Genomic DNA, 17,499 nt, shown 5'->3' with positions numbered 1-17,499 from the left:
TCTATCTATCTATCTATCTATCTATCTATCTATCTATCTATCTATCTATCTATCTATCATCTACAGTAAAGGTAGAAATGGAACAGGAAAACATCCCTATGTTGAACAGCTCTTTGGCCCATTCCATGTGCATTTGTTAGCTATCTAAGAGGAAAGGACGCCTGATAGCCACACTCTGTTTTCATTAAGGTACGGTTGATAGTTTGAGCTCTTTTGATTCATCTCATGGTTTCACATGCCGATAATGCTCATACCTGTTCTCTGAGTAGTGTCTAAAAATTCAACTCTAAAGGGAGTCAGAATCCTACAAATGAAATGCAACTTTAGGGATATCCTTTCTTCAGGATGAGGCAGAGACCTTTACTGGCATTGAAGGTGAAGGGAGAGGAGGCACGCTAGGCTGGGTTTCGAAGCTCATCTGTAGGAGAGAAGATTGAAAGAACTCCAAGGACCAGCTTGGGAGACTCACTTCGCAACCTTTCCTCCTCAGTATGACTCAGTAGTCTTTCCTTCTGGCATTTGCAGTTTGAGATGCAAATGTCATCTGAGTACCAAGAGACAGATCTAGAAGCTTGTTCTACATCTCTAATTTTGTGTCCATTGATTGTCCAAGTTCTACTCAGTTTATGGTCTTCTCTGGAGACTCATTTTTAAAGTAGTTGGTTACTGTACTTCTGTCAATAAGCAATCTACAAACATGAAAGGTTTTATGTAATATACAGAAAGGGTTCACGTGGCACAGAGAATAGTCCTGGTATTTAATGTCCTACTTTCCTCTCTTTTCCCTCTCTGCAGTTACTCCAAGTCTACTTTGCTCTAATGTGTATCATTGCAACATTTACTTAAAAACTCTTTTAAAAGTCTGAGGTAGGGTCTTACCTATGTTGGCCATGGTGGCTTTGAAGTCGTGGCTACAAGCGAATCTTATACCACAGCATCCTGATACCTAAAACTGCAGGCACATACCACTCCATTCTATTTAGAATTTTTTTAAAATTTTTTTAAAATTTAAAAATTTTTAATTTAATTTTTAAAATTGATTAATATTTGAGTTTTATGTAGCCCAAACTGGCCTGCAACTCATTATATATATTCCTGTCTCTTCTCAAACTGACCATAATCTTCCTGACTCAGCTCTGTAATTTCTGGAATTATAGAATTATGTGCCACACCCAGCTTTGAGTGAGTGTGTGCCTGTGCATGTGCGTGGGCATGAATGCTTGTGTGTGTGTGTGTGTGTGTGTTTGTGTGTGTGTGTGTGTGTGTATGCATACCCGTTTTACTAGTAATTGAACCCAGGGCCTTGTGTATGCTATGTAAGCACTTGACAGTACACCCCAGAATTCAGTTTTTAGACTCTTTCTCTGCCTCAAGTATTTTCTCATTAAATAGGGATATTATTTACTCAAGGTAAGCTTATTTTCCTTACTCTTATTACTTCATATGTTTTTATTGATAAAGATAAAAGTGCTATGACAAGTTTAACAAACTGACCCATGATGGCCTGGATCTTCATCCCTTCCTCTCCGCTCACAGAAGCTAAATGCTCACATGTTTTCAGCATCTCTCTTCCTTGGCTTTCCTAAGATTTTAAATTTGATATCTCTTTTTCTGCCACCATAAATCGTTTCCTGTCAGCTGGGACTTTCCCCTCAGTATTTGTTCTCTCAGTAAGTGTTCCACCTTAAGCAAATGCCCCTCACTGAACCTCTTCCCTAACTGCCCCTACAGGATTTCATTCTCTTCGTACACAGTTTTCTGATCCTGATGCTAGCTCCAGTTCCCAATTTCAAGGACCTCATCAACTCATTGCAATCTCCCTTTCCTCTTCGATTTACTAAAATTTGAGAAAATCGTAAAACACAATGGGATTCATAAGATTTCTGTGGCTGTTGCTTGCTAGTTTTATTCTAATGTGGTCTGATAAGACACAAGTCTCCCTGATCTTCTAGGCTTAGATACATGAAAGCTTACAGTGTGGCCTGTGGTTTGATTAATTTTACAGGTGCCATTGAGGAGGATGGATATTTTATAGATGTCTATTAAATCTCAGTGACTAATGGGATGATGCATATATGAATATTTTTGTTTATTTGTTTATATATACATACATATATATATATTTGCTGACTTTCAGTATGGAGGACGGTTTAAAAATGACAGTGTGGTATATGAAATTTCATGACCTTCAGTCTTTGGTATATGACATTGGATCCCCAAGATTCAGATGATACAAACTGGCTATTTTTATATTGTCTAATATATTATTGTTTTTACTAATGTGCCCTTCTTTATCACTTTTGGCTAGCTGGTTTTATGTATACTGCACTACTATAAAAAACACTAAATAAGCTTTGTCCAGTAGGTTGATTTCCATCCTTTGTCTATCAATTTGGGAATGTGTTTGGTTGTGGCATGTGTTTCTTGGAGACAGGAGATCATCATACTTACCATTTTTAATCCAGGCATTCTACATCTTTTTTTATCACAGGAGGCCGTTTTCATCTAAGGTTATTAGTGTGCACCACTTTGAGCTGCCTATGCTTGTGTTGGTTGTTCTGCTTTGTTGGATTATTAACCGTTCTTTTCTTTGTCCAATGTTAGTACCCAGAGTTAGCTGCTTTGCTGAATTGGTCATGGTGGACTACCCTCTGCCTCTTTGTATATCTGTTTTCCTCAGTATACCCCTTCATATATTCTTGTGAATGACATCTTTTTTCTTCTTATATACAGTTCTAAGCATTTTCTTCTGTATTGGTTTGGTCATCAAGAATTGCCTTCATTTGTGCTTGTCTTGAGATATTCTTGTTTCCCCATCAATTTGAAGCAATAGCCTTGCTGTATCTATCATTCTTGGTTGATAATTATTTAGTTCCAGATCTTGAAATATCATTCCATGCTTTCATAGGTTTTAGGATTGCTGATGAAAAAACAACATTATATTTGTGCCTTTGTGTTTGAGTAATTATTTTTCCCTCATAACTTTTAATATTGCTTCTTTTTTGCTATGATGTATCATGAAGAAGTTTCTGTGGTCAATCCCAGCTTAGATTCTAATGCCCATCCATTCCTCTAGATTTGGGTAATCTTATGCTATAATATCACCAAATATGTCGCTTATATCGTCAGACTTTAATCTCAGCCTCCTCTTTCCCCCCCAAAGATTCTTATATTTGTTCACTTGAATGTATCCCTACTTTTAAAGCCCATCTTAACCCAGTCAGAATGAGAATTGTCAAGAAAGCAAATAGCAGTAAATGCTGAAGAGGATGCAGGCAAAGATTACCACTAATAAAAGTATGCTGGTAGAACCACTGTGAAAGTCAGAAGAGAATTTTTTGCTTGCTTTTTTACTTATTAGAAATAGGAACAGCATATGACCCAGTGTACAACTCCTGGACATATATCCAATGGAGATTATATTCTACTGTGGAGATATTTGCACATCCATGTAATTGCCGGACTATTCAAAATAGCAAGGAAATGAAACCAGCCTAAATGCCACCAATGGATGAATGGATGATGAAAATGTGGTACATGTGCACAATGGAACTTTATTCAGCTGTAAAGAAAAATGAAATCATGAAATTTGCAGGAAATGGATGGGTCTGGAAATTATTATATTAATTTGACATAACTCAGACTCAGAAAGATAAATACCACATGTTCTCTCTCATAAAAGAATACTATATTTAATTTTTTATATACACTAGTAACAGGTCATGAAACTAGAACAGGGACAATAACAGGGGGAAGAGACCATAGGGAACAGGAAAAGGAGGGGCAAAAGAGAGTAATGGGATACATGTGACATGAAAGTGAGAAGGGGCCACTGTGAGGTGGGGACTAATAGCTGGGTCAGGCTGCAGGTCCATGTGGAATGGAGACGGAGCAAGCAGAAGGATGATCAACAAAACAAAAGATGAACAAGAAAACCATCATAATGAAACCAAACCATTGTTTTGTATGCTAACTAGGAAAACCAGAAGAATAATTTCTCTCCTCTTCTGACTTTAAGCAGTATCCAGTAAGCTAAATATTCCCCTATGTCTCTTGACATGGGCTTTGTCTCTTGTTTGTACTCTGTCTTTGTCTTATTTACTTTTTCGATCTCACACTTTTATTCTTCAGTCTCCTTGACAAGATGACTTTAATAAACTCATTACTAATAATTAGATTCTACACATTTAATCTAGAGATCCCTTCTCCATTTGTTTCCTATGTCAGATCCAATCCCCTGGTCATAAAGACTGAAAACACTCAAATTCTTTTTACAAAATTTCAAGCTCACTTTTTACGTGCTACACTTGAACAACAAAATATTTATTCAATATTTCTATAAATGTCTCTTACACAATAGAATATCCATTTTTTCATACCAATGAATGCTATTACCATTTTTAGCTGTCTGATTCCTGATTATTATGTGTTATTTATTATATATATTTTACCACTTATTCTTTTATGCCCCAAGCAGAATTTACTATTATCAATTATTAGGTTTTTGAGACAGGCCTGGCTGTGTATCTCAGGCTGGCCTTGAACTTGTGATTTATCTACCTCAGCCTCACCAGTGCTGAGACTGTAATATACATAGCTATCAATTTGCTTTCTTATTAATATGCAAAAATATAAAAATTATATATTAAGCAATTACAGATTAATAAGTACCATCTGATATTTCCTCATGTGTATACATTATGTCAACAGATGGAAAAATCTCGATTTTTTAAAAATAAAAATTGATCCTTTTCCTCATACAAATCAACACTATTACCATTTTCTCAGTTGTCTGATTTTTGATTATTCTGTGTTATTCATTATCTACATTTTACTTTTTATTCTGTTATGTTACTATTTATTCATCTAACCTTTATTAGAGCCACCATTTAGTGGCCATGCTTCCTGGGGCCCTATGCAGGCCAGGCTTATTTTGTTCCTGATAAACTACTACAGCATCCTATTACTCTCTCTCTTCTTCATCATCTCCTTCAAATTTCCTTGCAGCAACCAAAATGTTTTCAAATGTGAATTGATCATTAAATAGCTGACTTTCTTCTGCAAGGTAGATTTATCCTACAAGTCCCTATATTATTGCTTAGGTCTACAATTCCCCAACTCTGACCATCACTCAATATGACCTAGTTTTGTGCAAGTCCTTTCTCAATCACTCAAATTTGCAACTCATCCCTACTTTCTGGGACTTTCCAATGGCTGGGTCTACTGCCTGAATTCTTCATTTTATAGTTAGTAATGTTTATTTTCCTTTCCTCCCGGTCCTTCCTCAGAATTCTCTTTCTTAATCAGCCTAGATGTTCATTCCATGTCCAGTCTACCACAAAGTTCCTTTATAACTCATCCTGGCTTTCTGGTTTGCTTCTTTGCCCTACCAGACAACTGTTTCTCAGAAGTTTTAAAAGTGGATGTCTAAGTCTGCCTCATGATATTTCAATTCACATGGTCTGGAGTATAGCCTTGGCATGAAGACTTTTAACAGCTCCCCAGGTGGTTTAATGGGTATCCAAGACCTAGAAGCACAGTCCTGGACCATGGCTCTCAAATGAGGTGCCAGTTAAACACCCGCAGCACCATCTGTGAACTAACTAGTTAGAAATGCAAATTCTCTGGCCTCTACCTCTGGTCTACTGAATGAACTAGCATCACTTCACGTGTTTCTGAAAAATGATGGTGTTTATCAACCGTTATGTTAAGTGTTATAAGTACTATTCCTTGTTGTCCAGATACTGCATTTTTGACCTAGTAGACACAGTAACATGAACAAATGATGATCCAATATCCATAAACAAACCAGAGATATGACAACAATGAAATGATAATTTTATCTTGCCCAACTATATGAAAATGGTTTGATTGCAATGTGTTTTTTTTCCACTAAGAAGTAGGGATGCATTTACTCTACTATCTCCATGTTTAAAAGAATATTGTGGAAAGAACAGAAGAGCAGAGAACAGTGTGATTCCTGAGCTGCTGTCCCAGCAGTTCAGTTTTTCAGCCTCATTTAATTTGTTCCTAACACTTTAGCACTGGGTGTTTTGACAAGTGTCCTATTTTCACTTCTACCTCTGATCCAAAGACAGCAAAGTGGGGAGTCTATTTATTATATTTCATCAGTAACAGATTAGCACACTCATTTATTTTCTTTTAATTTCCCACGGAGTGGTAAACTGACAACCTGCACCATCAAATTCGGGTTATTTGCCTTTTCTTGGGCTAGCTAGCTTTTGTGCCTTGCTTGAAAACAATTCTATGTTAGGAGCCCCATTGCTATTATCTGCACCTCCTCCTCAGCACCATCTGGAAACATCACCATTTCAGAATGCGAGGTGCATCCTTCTCCACTCTTAGACATTTCATCATGCTGAGAATGCTCAGGCACTCTGAGACCTGTCATGATTGACTTGCCAGAGAAAAAAAGAGAAGATGATCCACTTTAATTCTAGTGTGAAGTTGATATATAAGCTGAAGAGAAACAATGATATTAGTTCAAGCTGCTCAGGAGTGAATTATGCGTCCCCTCGGATCGTGTTCCTAACAAACAACCCAAAAGCTGCTCATGGGGGTGGATGCTAATTTTGTAGCTCAGACTTGTTTCTGCTATTATTTTGTCTAATGAATCATTCTCCCAGACCTCTGGGAAAAATAATGCATTAGTTCCATATTGGCTGAAATGTCTGTGCCTACAATTCCCTACCAGGGGCACCCTGGAGAGCTTTCCATCCAGATCAAGAGGACTTAATAGAAACTCATTTCTATGACTTTCCTGGAGAGGCAGAAGTTTAGAAGGACACACAAGGACTTTAAAAACAAAAACCAAAAACAATGCTTTCCCTCTTTCCTCTTGGTCCTTGGTGGGGAAAAGGCCCAGCTGTAGCCATTCCTTTAAAACTCAGGAGAATGATACTGTTTAGGTGGATTTCCTTCTATCTTGTTTGCTTCTCATTCTGTAGTTTCAAAGTTACTTTTGGTCAGCTTAATATAGATACGGTATTATTAGATCAGAAGGGAAGAAAAAGGAACATTAAAAGAAAATGAGATCATAAATACCACTGCTGACTTTCCTTACCTCCTTCTAAAGAATTAGGAAAAGCAAATTCTTTTGTTCAACAAAAAAATGGGATGTATACATGTCCTGACATGTACCATGCAACTTCTATATGGTTCAAACACTGGGTAGCCATCAGTGATGGTGAGCATCCACTCCAGAAACCGATCCCACAATTAGCAAATCTTTCTGAAATGATAAGCAAGTTATGGTCATGCAGACGAAAAAGGTCCTATGTTTATCTAGGTAGAACTTTTGGCAGGATGGGCCGCTTGACCACCTATGTTCTATGTCTCTCTCCAGCTGAGCTGACTAATTCTACTTTGTTTTCTTTGTATAGAGGCAAGAAGAATATTATTGTATTTGAAAGAAGAAAACACAACAGGGATAACACCTCATCTAAGTCAGTTTACCTGGACTGGTGGGGAGGCCAAAGAAACAAGGTCATTTTCAAGAAATATCCCAAGATGGTGGGCTGGGAAGCTTGAAGACATAGCTCCTAGGCTCTCCTGTTATGGAAGGTGGTGGAGAAAGTTGGTGGCCAGGAAGGTAATGAGAAGCCACTGAGATAACCATTTATCTTCTAGCCTTTTAGTCTGTAGCTAGGATAAGCCTTGAAAGTTCCACTCCATTTATACTGCTTATTTGTTTATTTCTGTGGCTTCTGATTGTGCAGTAGAAACACAAGCTTGTTCCTGCTCACTTCTCAAAGCTCATTTCACAGCTCTTCTGGATGTCCCTTTGACAGCCTGTATCTTATAGATCTCATTGCTGTTTGGGTAACTGTATAATTAGTTGTTTAACATCTATTCTCATTGACTTGCAAGCTTTGGGGTGGAAGAAATTGTATCTATTTTTATCAGGACTGCATTTGCTGGTTGTGCAACACAGAATCTTGCTTATAGTAGTTGCTTAATAAATTATTTGTTGAATGGGGAAAAGGGGGAAGTTGGTTACAAGCATAGTGTGTCTACAGTCAAAATGTGAGAAGGGATAAGAGCAAGTAGATAAATATTTCAAATGGAAGCACTATGTTTTCCTCCTTAGAGCTTTGTTTATTTAAGTGGCAAATTTTGTCTCTTTAAGAGTCTGAATTTTTAAAAGTTTACTTTTTATCAATCCTTTCTCTCTTGCCAAGGCTCAGGGAGCCAATTTCTTTCACACTAACCTGATACGGTTTGAAAGTCCCTTCCAAATTCATGCTGAAATCTAATGACCAATGTAAGTGTGAAAGCAGTTAGCAAAATCTTTGCAAGACAATTAGGCCAATAACGCTTTGTCTTCAGGAGTGGGACTGTTGCTATTTTAAAAGGAGAATCTAACCTGCTACCTTGTTTATGCTTGACCTTCCTTCTGCTTTTCATAAAGAGATGACACAGGAAGATGATCCCTGCTAGATGCTTTTTCCAACCTCCATAATCATGAGCCAATAAACTTTGTCTATCATAAATTACATTAACATAAATGATCTAAGACACAAATAAAATGGAAGATGATATTCAACTCATCTCTAATTGTTGTCTAGAGACTTTGAGAAAGTTTCAAATGGACATTACTTGGAATTTTTTGTTGCTTTGTAGAATCTACACTACTCTGGAGATATGCATAAACATAGGAGTATAGCTAAAAGAGAAGAAGCTACATGCTAATATTATTAGACTATCTCGTTTATTTTAGAAAATTGATTCTTGGGATGTATATGCATAATAAATGGATACAAATATTTACAAAGTTGATCTGGTTGAGAATGTTCATAGTGGCCATATTAATAGTAGGCTATGAATGGAAACTCAAGTGACCATCAACAGGAAAATGAGTATGAACACGAATTATCAAGAAACAAGAATTCCTGCCATAGCAAGGAATTGTGTTGACTATTGTACATACTCTATAGTCTTACTAAGAAATGTTCAGTGAAAGGCAAATTTAATCTGTAATGCTAAACCAGACTCAAGGTAGTGATTTTCTCTGAATGGGTGTGGACAGAAAATTGACAGGGAGAAAAAACTTTGGAGGAGGGTAAAGAATTACTCTACATCTTTATCTGAGCAATTGGCATCTGAGTATGTCAATATATTACAGACCTTAGGTTAGCAACAGCCATGGGAAACAGGTGCTAAGAAGAGGAGGGAAAGAACAGACACTCAGAAGTTCAAATAGCAAGAATCCAAGCACTAGTGAATGGTTTAGTAATCTATAACTTTGCCTTCGGTTGCTAGGAGCCAAGAGCATCTCCTGAGAATGACTGTGAAGACTGAAAGTGGGACCAACTTCTGGATCCATTTACCCATTGCACAGGTCACTGCTAAGACTGAGAAGAATGAAAATGAATGCTATTTAAGCAGAAGGAAGCCAGAGATTTTTTAAAAAATAAAAAGTAAAAGTAAATTCTGAGATCACAGAAAAGAAATACAAAACAGTATCTGCTCCCACCCCATCATAATACATAATGATGAGCCTTATGTTTTTGTTTTTTGTTATTTGGAGACAGGATATCATATAGTCCAGGTCATTCTCATATTTGCTATGCATGTATGAATGGCCTTGAGTTCCTAATCCTTGAGTTTCTGTTTTCCAGCTTCTTAGATTACAGATGTGCTACCATGCTTGTCTGCTGTGCAGGTTTTAAAATCACTGTTTCCTCTCCTGTATAAATCTTAATGTTTTTCTTGCTTTCCTCATTCCTCCATGCTCTTGGGAGATACTCCTTGGCTAGAATATTAACTACTAGTATCTTAAGTTGGAAATTACAAAAATATGAGAGAAGCTGTGTTGCCTATAAGATGGAATCCTAATTATAGCCAATAGAGGTTCCTCATATAAAAAAGGGAAGGTTCTAAAGAGAAGCTAGATCTAATGGAAATCTAAAACTTGCCTGTTCCAGGTTCAGCATCAACATAAATGGTAGAAAAGACAAGATAATCCAATTTCAGCCAATCCCCACTTTCTCCATCTGTTCAACCCTATTTTGGAGGACCTGGAGAAAAGCAGCTCCAAGACTCCATCTGTGCTATCCTCCCACCCATGTGGAACACAGTTATAGCCATTTGGCTCCTTAGCAGGACAGTGGAGAAAGTAGAAGTCCCATCTCATCCCACCACATTCTCAGGACACACACAATGGCTCTCATGAGCACCAAACGCAGTTGGGACAGTGATTGTAGATGGTTAGGCAGTGGGAAGAAATACATTTTGTCATTCTCTATGACTCAGAGGGCAATGGCTCAGTGACTTTTTGAAAATCTATTGTTTAAACTCAGCTACCCTGGGGGAGTGAAAACAGGAACAACTGTGAGTCAGAGAGCCTGAAATTAATCTGCCATAGCCCCAGGGCATAAGACAGCCCTGGGAAGCAGTTGTGGAGAGCAGAAGGCCTGACAGAGACAAGCTCAAAAGTGTAGGCTCCAGGAAGCTCTGCTCCAACACTGAAGTAAATGACTCTGACAAGGAGCACGGCTCATCAACATAGCAGAGCCCTGCAGCTTGATAGTACTGAGTCAACCTCTGGAACTGCCTATTTACCTTTCTCTGCTGTGAAACCTGAGATGCTAATGAAGGGCATTGTTCCATCAAGGCAAATGATTCTCAGAAGATCTTAAAACCCATCCCTCTACCCACACAAACCTCAGTGCTGTGGTAGCTGCCATGAATCCCAGCCCATACATAAAAATGACAGTTTTTAAGTCTCCAGGGCTCCAAAGTCACTCCAACCCATCATCTTTGGTGTGTGACTCTGTGTGTGTGTGTGTGTGTGTGTGTGCGCGCGCGCGCGCGCGTGCGTGTGTGTTCCTTATCCATTTTTAGTTCTTTGTGCTTCATTTATTAAAAAATCTAATTAAAATGAAATTATATCATCCTCCTTCCCTTTTCTCCCTCCAACCTGTCCCATATTCTCCCAATCACTCTATTTCAAATTGTTAGTAAATATATACCTATATAAAATTAAATGTATAATTAATTATATGTTAATCATATATTAATAATATATTAATTATATATTTGTGTTGAATAATCAATAAGAAGTGTCTCCATGAGATTCTCCTCTTTCTTGTTAGCATGTCAGCTGATAATGTCGTTTTCCAGGTCTTTTTAGGCAACCATATTGTTGAGGTATCATAGGTGTCATTTCTTTGTCAGTTCTATGAGACAAAACCTCAGAGACTTTCTGGTCCTCTGGTTCTTACACTCGTTCTGTCCCTTCTTCTATCTTCTTTTCTGAACCTATGTACAGGAGTTCAGTTGGATCCTTTTGTGGATATGTCCACTGAAGCTGGGCTCCCATGATCTCATCTCTGCATTATAACATTTGTGTTTCTGTAGTGGTTTCCACTGGTTCCTCTTTGTCTTTTTTACTATACTTTTAGTAATGTTTTAAACTATTTTCTTAAATTTTGAAATATTTATATATTTTTTCATTTTATAAATGTATCTAATTTTTTGTATTTTTTTCATAACAGAGAGAGATTCCTTCTCTTTCTTCTCCTTTCCTTCTCCTCCTTCTTTTCTTTCTTCATCCTTCCTTTTTTCCTATTTTTCCTCATATTCACCTTTTTTGTGTATGCTATTAAACTTTTAGTATATTTTGACTTTTTTTAATGTGTTTATTATATGTGTATGTTTTGCTTTTTGCTTACATGTCTAACTACATACTTGGTACTCCTGAAGGGCAGAAGTGGACATCGGATATTCTGGAACTGTAGTTCCAGGTGGATTTGAACTACTCTGTGGGTACAGAGCCTGAATATTCTGTGATGTAACTGCTATTCACTGCTGAGTCATCTCTCCAGCCCTGACTTGTGTGTGTGTATGTGTATTTGTAAAAATAACAACTAAGAATAATAACTCATGAATAGTTAGGCTCATGAATTTGAGAGAGAGCAAGGGTGTTGGTAATGGAATAGTTGGTGTAAAGAGAGAGGAGTGGAAATTAAATAAATACAGTACTCAAGTATGAGAATTTCAAAAAAAATAAAAAAATAAATTGTAAAAATTAACAAAAAATAGAGCCATTTAGCAGAAAACTTGCCAAAATAACAAACAAAACACAACACAATACAAAACAAAGACACAGCTGTGAGACAGAAGAATAACAATTATACAAATTTATAACTAGGAAGTATGCAGATTCAATTCAATCTTTATCAAAATTTCAACACAATTCTTGACAGATCTTAAAAGGACAATTTTCAGCTTTACATAGAAACACAAAGAACTCTGAATAGCTAAGAGTCTCCTGAGTGATAAAAGAATTGCTGGAGGTTTTACCAAAATAGTGCCAGAGCTATAGTAATGAAAACAGCATGGCACGAAGCAAGACATGGCCATCAATGGAATAGAATTTAAAACCCAGAAATTAGCCTACATACCTATAGATGCTTTATTTTTTTATTTTTTATTTTTATTTTTTTTGGTTTTTCGAGACAGGGTTTCTCTGTATAGCCTGGGCTGTCCTGGAACACACTCTGTAGACCAGGCTGGCCTCGAACTCAGAAATCTGCCTGCCTCTGCCTCCTAAGTGCTGAGATTAAAGGCATGTGCCACCACCGCCCAGCCAGATGCTTTATTTTTTATTTTTAAAAAGCCAGAAATAAACACTGGAAAAAAGAAAGCATCTTCAACAAATGATGCTGGTCAAATTGGATGGCTGCACCATGCAAATATGTCTAGACTCATTATCCTGCATAAAAGTCAACTCCAAGTAGATTAAAGACCTCAACCAAAGACTAACTACACTCAAAGACCTCAACATAAGGCCAACTATATTGACACTGATAGAAGCGAAACTGGGGAATAGTCTTGAATTCAATGGTACAAGGAAAATATTTCTAAACAGAACATCTTTAGCACAGGCCTCTAGATCAACAATTAATACATAAGACCTCATAAAACTGAAAGGCTTCATTGTGGCAAAGAACAACACTATTCAGACAAAGTAGGAGCCTATGTAGTGGGAAAAGATTTTGATCAACTGTACTTCTGATAGAAGAATAATATCTAAAATGCTTAACGAACTAAAAATACTGGACATTAAAAAATACCCAATTTTAAAATGGGTCTAATATCTAAACAGAATTCTCAAGAGAGGAAACTCAAATAGCTGAGATGCTTAAAGAAACATTCAATACCCTTAGTTATTACGGAACTAGAAATCAAAACTACTTCAAGAGTTCGTCTCACATCAATCAGAATGAAAATGATCACTGAACTAAAAGAAGCTCACACGGGTGAAGGTGTGTAGCAAAGGGAATACTCATCCATTGCTACTGCGGGTGCAAACTTAATACAGTATCACTATGGAAATCACTATGGAAATCAGTGCGGTGTTTCATCAGAAAGATGGGAAATCATCTACCTCAAAATTCAATTGTATCACTCTAGGGCATATACTCAAAAGACATTCTACTACAAAGACACTTGCTCAAACATGTTCATTTCTGTTCTATTCATAATAGCCAGAAATTGGAAACAATCTAGATACCAATCAATGGACTTTTAAAAAGTGGTACATTTATATAATGGAGTAAATGTATTTTATTCAGCTATTTAAAAACAAACAAACAAACAAACAAACAAACAAATGAAGCCATGAAATTTGTAGGTAAATGGATAGAACTAGGAAAAAAATCATTCTAAATGAGGAAACTACGTCCCAGAAACACGAATATGGCATGTATTCAATAGTATGTGGGTATAATAGCTGTTCAGACATTTATAAGCAAGCTAGCAAGCTGTATTCCAAACAACAATATGGTTCGTTAGATAGTAATGGTATTTTGGGGGTGTCGATCTCCCTTGGAAAGGGAAATAAAAGAGTTAGTTGTGGATGAAGGGGAGACTGACATGGAGGGATCAAATGAGAAAGGGGAAGGACAGGAGTGGGATAGGAATATGGGGAGGGATAGCTAAAAACTAAGGGCCATTTACAGGGTCACATGGAAATCTAATGCAGTAGAAGTTTTGTATAATATCTATTTCTTTAGGATTCAAGCATGTACTGAAGACTATCTGAGACATATACTACCTGCTAGTTCAATAGGTGCCCAAAGCTTGGGTAACTAACCAATATCTGATATGATATAAGATCCACTCAATGAGATGGAACCCAATCAAATGCTGCTTGGGTGGTCAAGAACCTGAGACTTGATAGGTTTGCTGGGAAAACCAAATACTACTGTTTTCATAAAGCAATATTGCAATAAAATGACTTCTAATGACAGTCTGCTGCACTCATTGTCATAACTTGCTCAGCCATCATCAGAGAAGCTTCCTCCTGCAGCAGATGGGAACAAATACAGAGAGCCACAGCCAGACATCATGAAGTGAGTGAGAGACCTTGGAACTCTCAGCTCCAAACTGATGTCTCCATCAAATTCTTCCCATCAGGGCTCAAAGATCACTTAGGGAGAAGAAGCAGAAAGAATATAAAAACTGGAGGGGTTGGAGGACATCAAGGCATCCCAGAAACAATAGGGCTGGTACACAAATGAACTCTCAGAGATGGCAGCATATAATGGACCTACAAGGGTCTGCACCAGATGGGGTCCTAGAGCTAAAAGGAGAAGTGGGCACATGCACCTCATCTTTAACCCAGAAGCAATCCCCAATTGATATCCACTTGAAAATGAAAAATTAGTTTTCTTCAAGGGAATCTCACTGGTGGAATAAAACTCTTAAGGGTAGAGTCCCATGCATAGCAGTAGGTAGCCAACACAAAATGAACTCAACGCCTTCTTTGAAAGTTTGTTATCTCACAATATTAAGTCAGTGAACTTTTTTCTACCTTATAGGTCCTGTGCATTTATATTGTGGCTTCTGGTTTTGTGTCTTCATGGGATTTCTGAGTGTGTGAACATGTGTGCATCTGCTTCTGTATATATTTCTTGTGCTTTTGTTCTCTTGTTTGGTTGGTTTTTCATATTATGCTTTATTTCATTTTATTTTATTCTTCTTCTTTCTTCTTCTTTATTACTATTCTTTAGATGCCTGGTTGTTTTCTAAGGCCAGCTAATAGAAAAGTCTAAAAATCAATAATATTGGTGACAGAATCAGTGATATCACAACAAAATACAACAACAAAAAAAAAGCCAGAAGATTAAAATTATTTTGAAAACTTTTATTCTAAAATGTTGGAAACTATAGAAAAAAACATAAAATTCCCAGACATATATGACCAAACAAAATTGAATCTAGCAGATATTAACACTGTGAACAGATAATGATCAATAATATTGACATAGTTAATAGTTTCCCAACAAAGAATAGCCCTGGGTTGATTGACTTTTGAATTCTCTCAGCTCGTCACAGGAGAACTAACAGCAATGATTCTCAAACTCTTCATTAAGAATAAATGAAAACAGCTCCTCTAAAACAGTTTAATGAACTAGCATTGACCTGCTAACAAGCCATGTCAGGACATGGTAACGACTAAAAAAAAAATGAAGAAATAAACTGTGAACAAATTTTCTTATAAATTTAAAATATAAAAATGCAGAAATTCGCAGTAAAATCCTGTCCAACCAGATTCAACAGCAAAGTCACCAGGTATCAGTCCATGATCATATATCTTCCAAGTCAGGGATACAAGATTTTTTTTTAATGTACACAAGTCAATAAGTGCAACATAGCACATCAATAGATTCCAGGACAGAGATTCTAGGATCTTGTCAAGAGATGAGAAAAGGCCTTTGAAAAATTCAACATGAGTTTATGATAAAATCGATAAAGAAACTAGGCCTACACTATGCCTATATGGAAGCATAATAAAGGTTCTATATGACCCCAGACTGCTATGTAGCTCAGAGGTAAGGTGTTTGTTGACCCATGATGCAAGCCTGACTCGAGGTTAATCTTTGAAACTTCCATGAAGGTAAAAGAAGAGAAAGGACTCCATGAAGTTGCCCTCACATCTCCATGTGTACATGATACCATGTGTACATGCTACCCCCATGATAATAAATAAAACATTTATTTTAAAAAGATATATATGACCACTTAACCCATAACTAACATCATACTAAGTGGATAAGAATTCCAAAAGCATTTTTTCTAAACTTGGGATGGTGATAAGGGTATAGACTTTTAAAATACTCATTAAATATGATATTTGAGGCCTTAGCTAGAGCACTAAGACAAATGGGAAAACAGGAAGTGAAAGTGATTCCATTTTCAGGCACTATGGTCCTGTGTTGAGAAGGTCAGAAACACTCTGATTCATTGCCTGACCTTACTCTTGAAGTATATAAGTAAAGATATTTTGTTTATTTGTTGAGTTTTTTGAAAAATTTTTTGGATGTGTTTTTGAGAAAAGGTCTCATGTAGCCTAGGCTAACCTTCAACTTGCTATGTAGCTGAGGATGACATTGAACTCTCAATCTTCTTGCTTCTCCCTCTCAAGTGTTGAGATTACAGGCAAATGTCAATAAGCCTAAGTGTTTTCTTTAACAAGCCTTCATTTCCTGTCATAATGGAGGTGATATCTGACTTCCATAAATATGTTATATTGATAACATAATAGACCATCTCTGCCTATTTGTATTGTGGGTGATTCATAACCAACAAATTTGCTTTTCTCTGTTCTAGAGGCTAAGGAGCCAAATGCCAGTGGGTTTGGTGACTGGTGATGACATTGTCCTTGCTCTCATGATGGCTCTTTGAATGCTTCACTGTCACATGGAAGAAGGTGGAAAAGGTCACTGTAGTACACACTTTGATTTAGTCTGTTTGCTTCCTTTTATCTATTTTCTAAGATGGGAATCCTTTCAGGGGCCCAGCTCCTCATATTTCTCATTTCTTCAAGAATTTTCACCCAGCATTTATGAAAAGACACAAATGCTCAACAACAGACATCAACTGTGATCCTGAATACAAAGTCCTGTCCAAATAAAAGGTTATCTCATTATTTCAGTTCAGTGATTAGAGTCCAGTTTTCCCTTTATTCATATGTTTATGGAGATAGATAATACCTGTAGGACTCTAAATCTAATTCTCATGTTGTCTACCTTTTAAGGCTTAGGACAAGAAATAAAAACAAATCATCTGTAGCAACTCTCTAGAACTCCCACACCCAATGTACACATGTATACCTATAAATTCTCTCTGTGTCTCTCTCTGTCTCTGCCTCTCTAACTCATATAAAATTGGCCACACATTCTTTGGTATGTTCAGGAATTTGTGTCTATTGAACATCATATCTCTGGCATATATAGCAATGTAAAACATGTGAGGACAGAGTAGGCATTTGTTTTTGTAAGTAAACAGATGAACAAACTAGTTTATTAATATATGCAGCAAAAGTGTAATTTGATTCTCTCAGGCACATAGATGTGCATTGTATTTCTTTATAAGTAAGTTCGATACATTTTCTCTATTGGTGAACAAGAAAAACTGAGCTCCTTAGAGACAATTTAATTTGGTTCCTATCTCTGAGCCAGAAGGTCG

The sequence above is a fragment of the Grammomys surdaster genome, unplaced genomic scaffold (genome assembly GCF_004785775.1).
Source record: "Grammomys surdaster isolate TR1022 unplaced genomic scaffold, NIH_TR_1.0 335, whole genome shotgun sequence".
In the NCBI taxonomy this organism is placed as follows: domain Eukaryota; kingdom Metazoa; phylum Chordata; class Mammalia; order Rodentia; family Muridae; genus Grammomys; species Grammomys surdaster.
The sequence above is the reverse complement of the archived record's forward strand: the minus strand, read 5'-3'. Positions refer to the sequence as shown.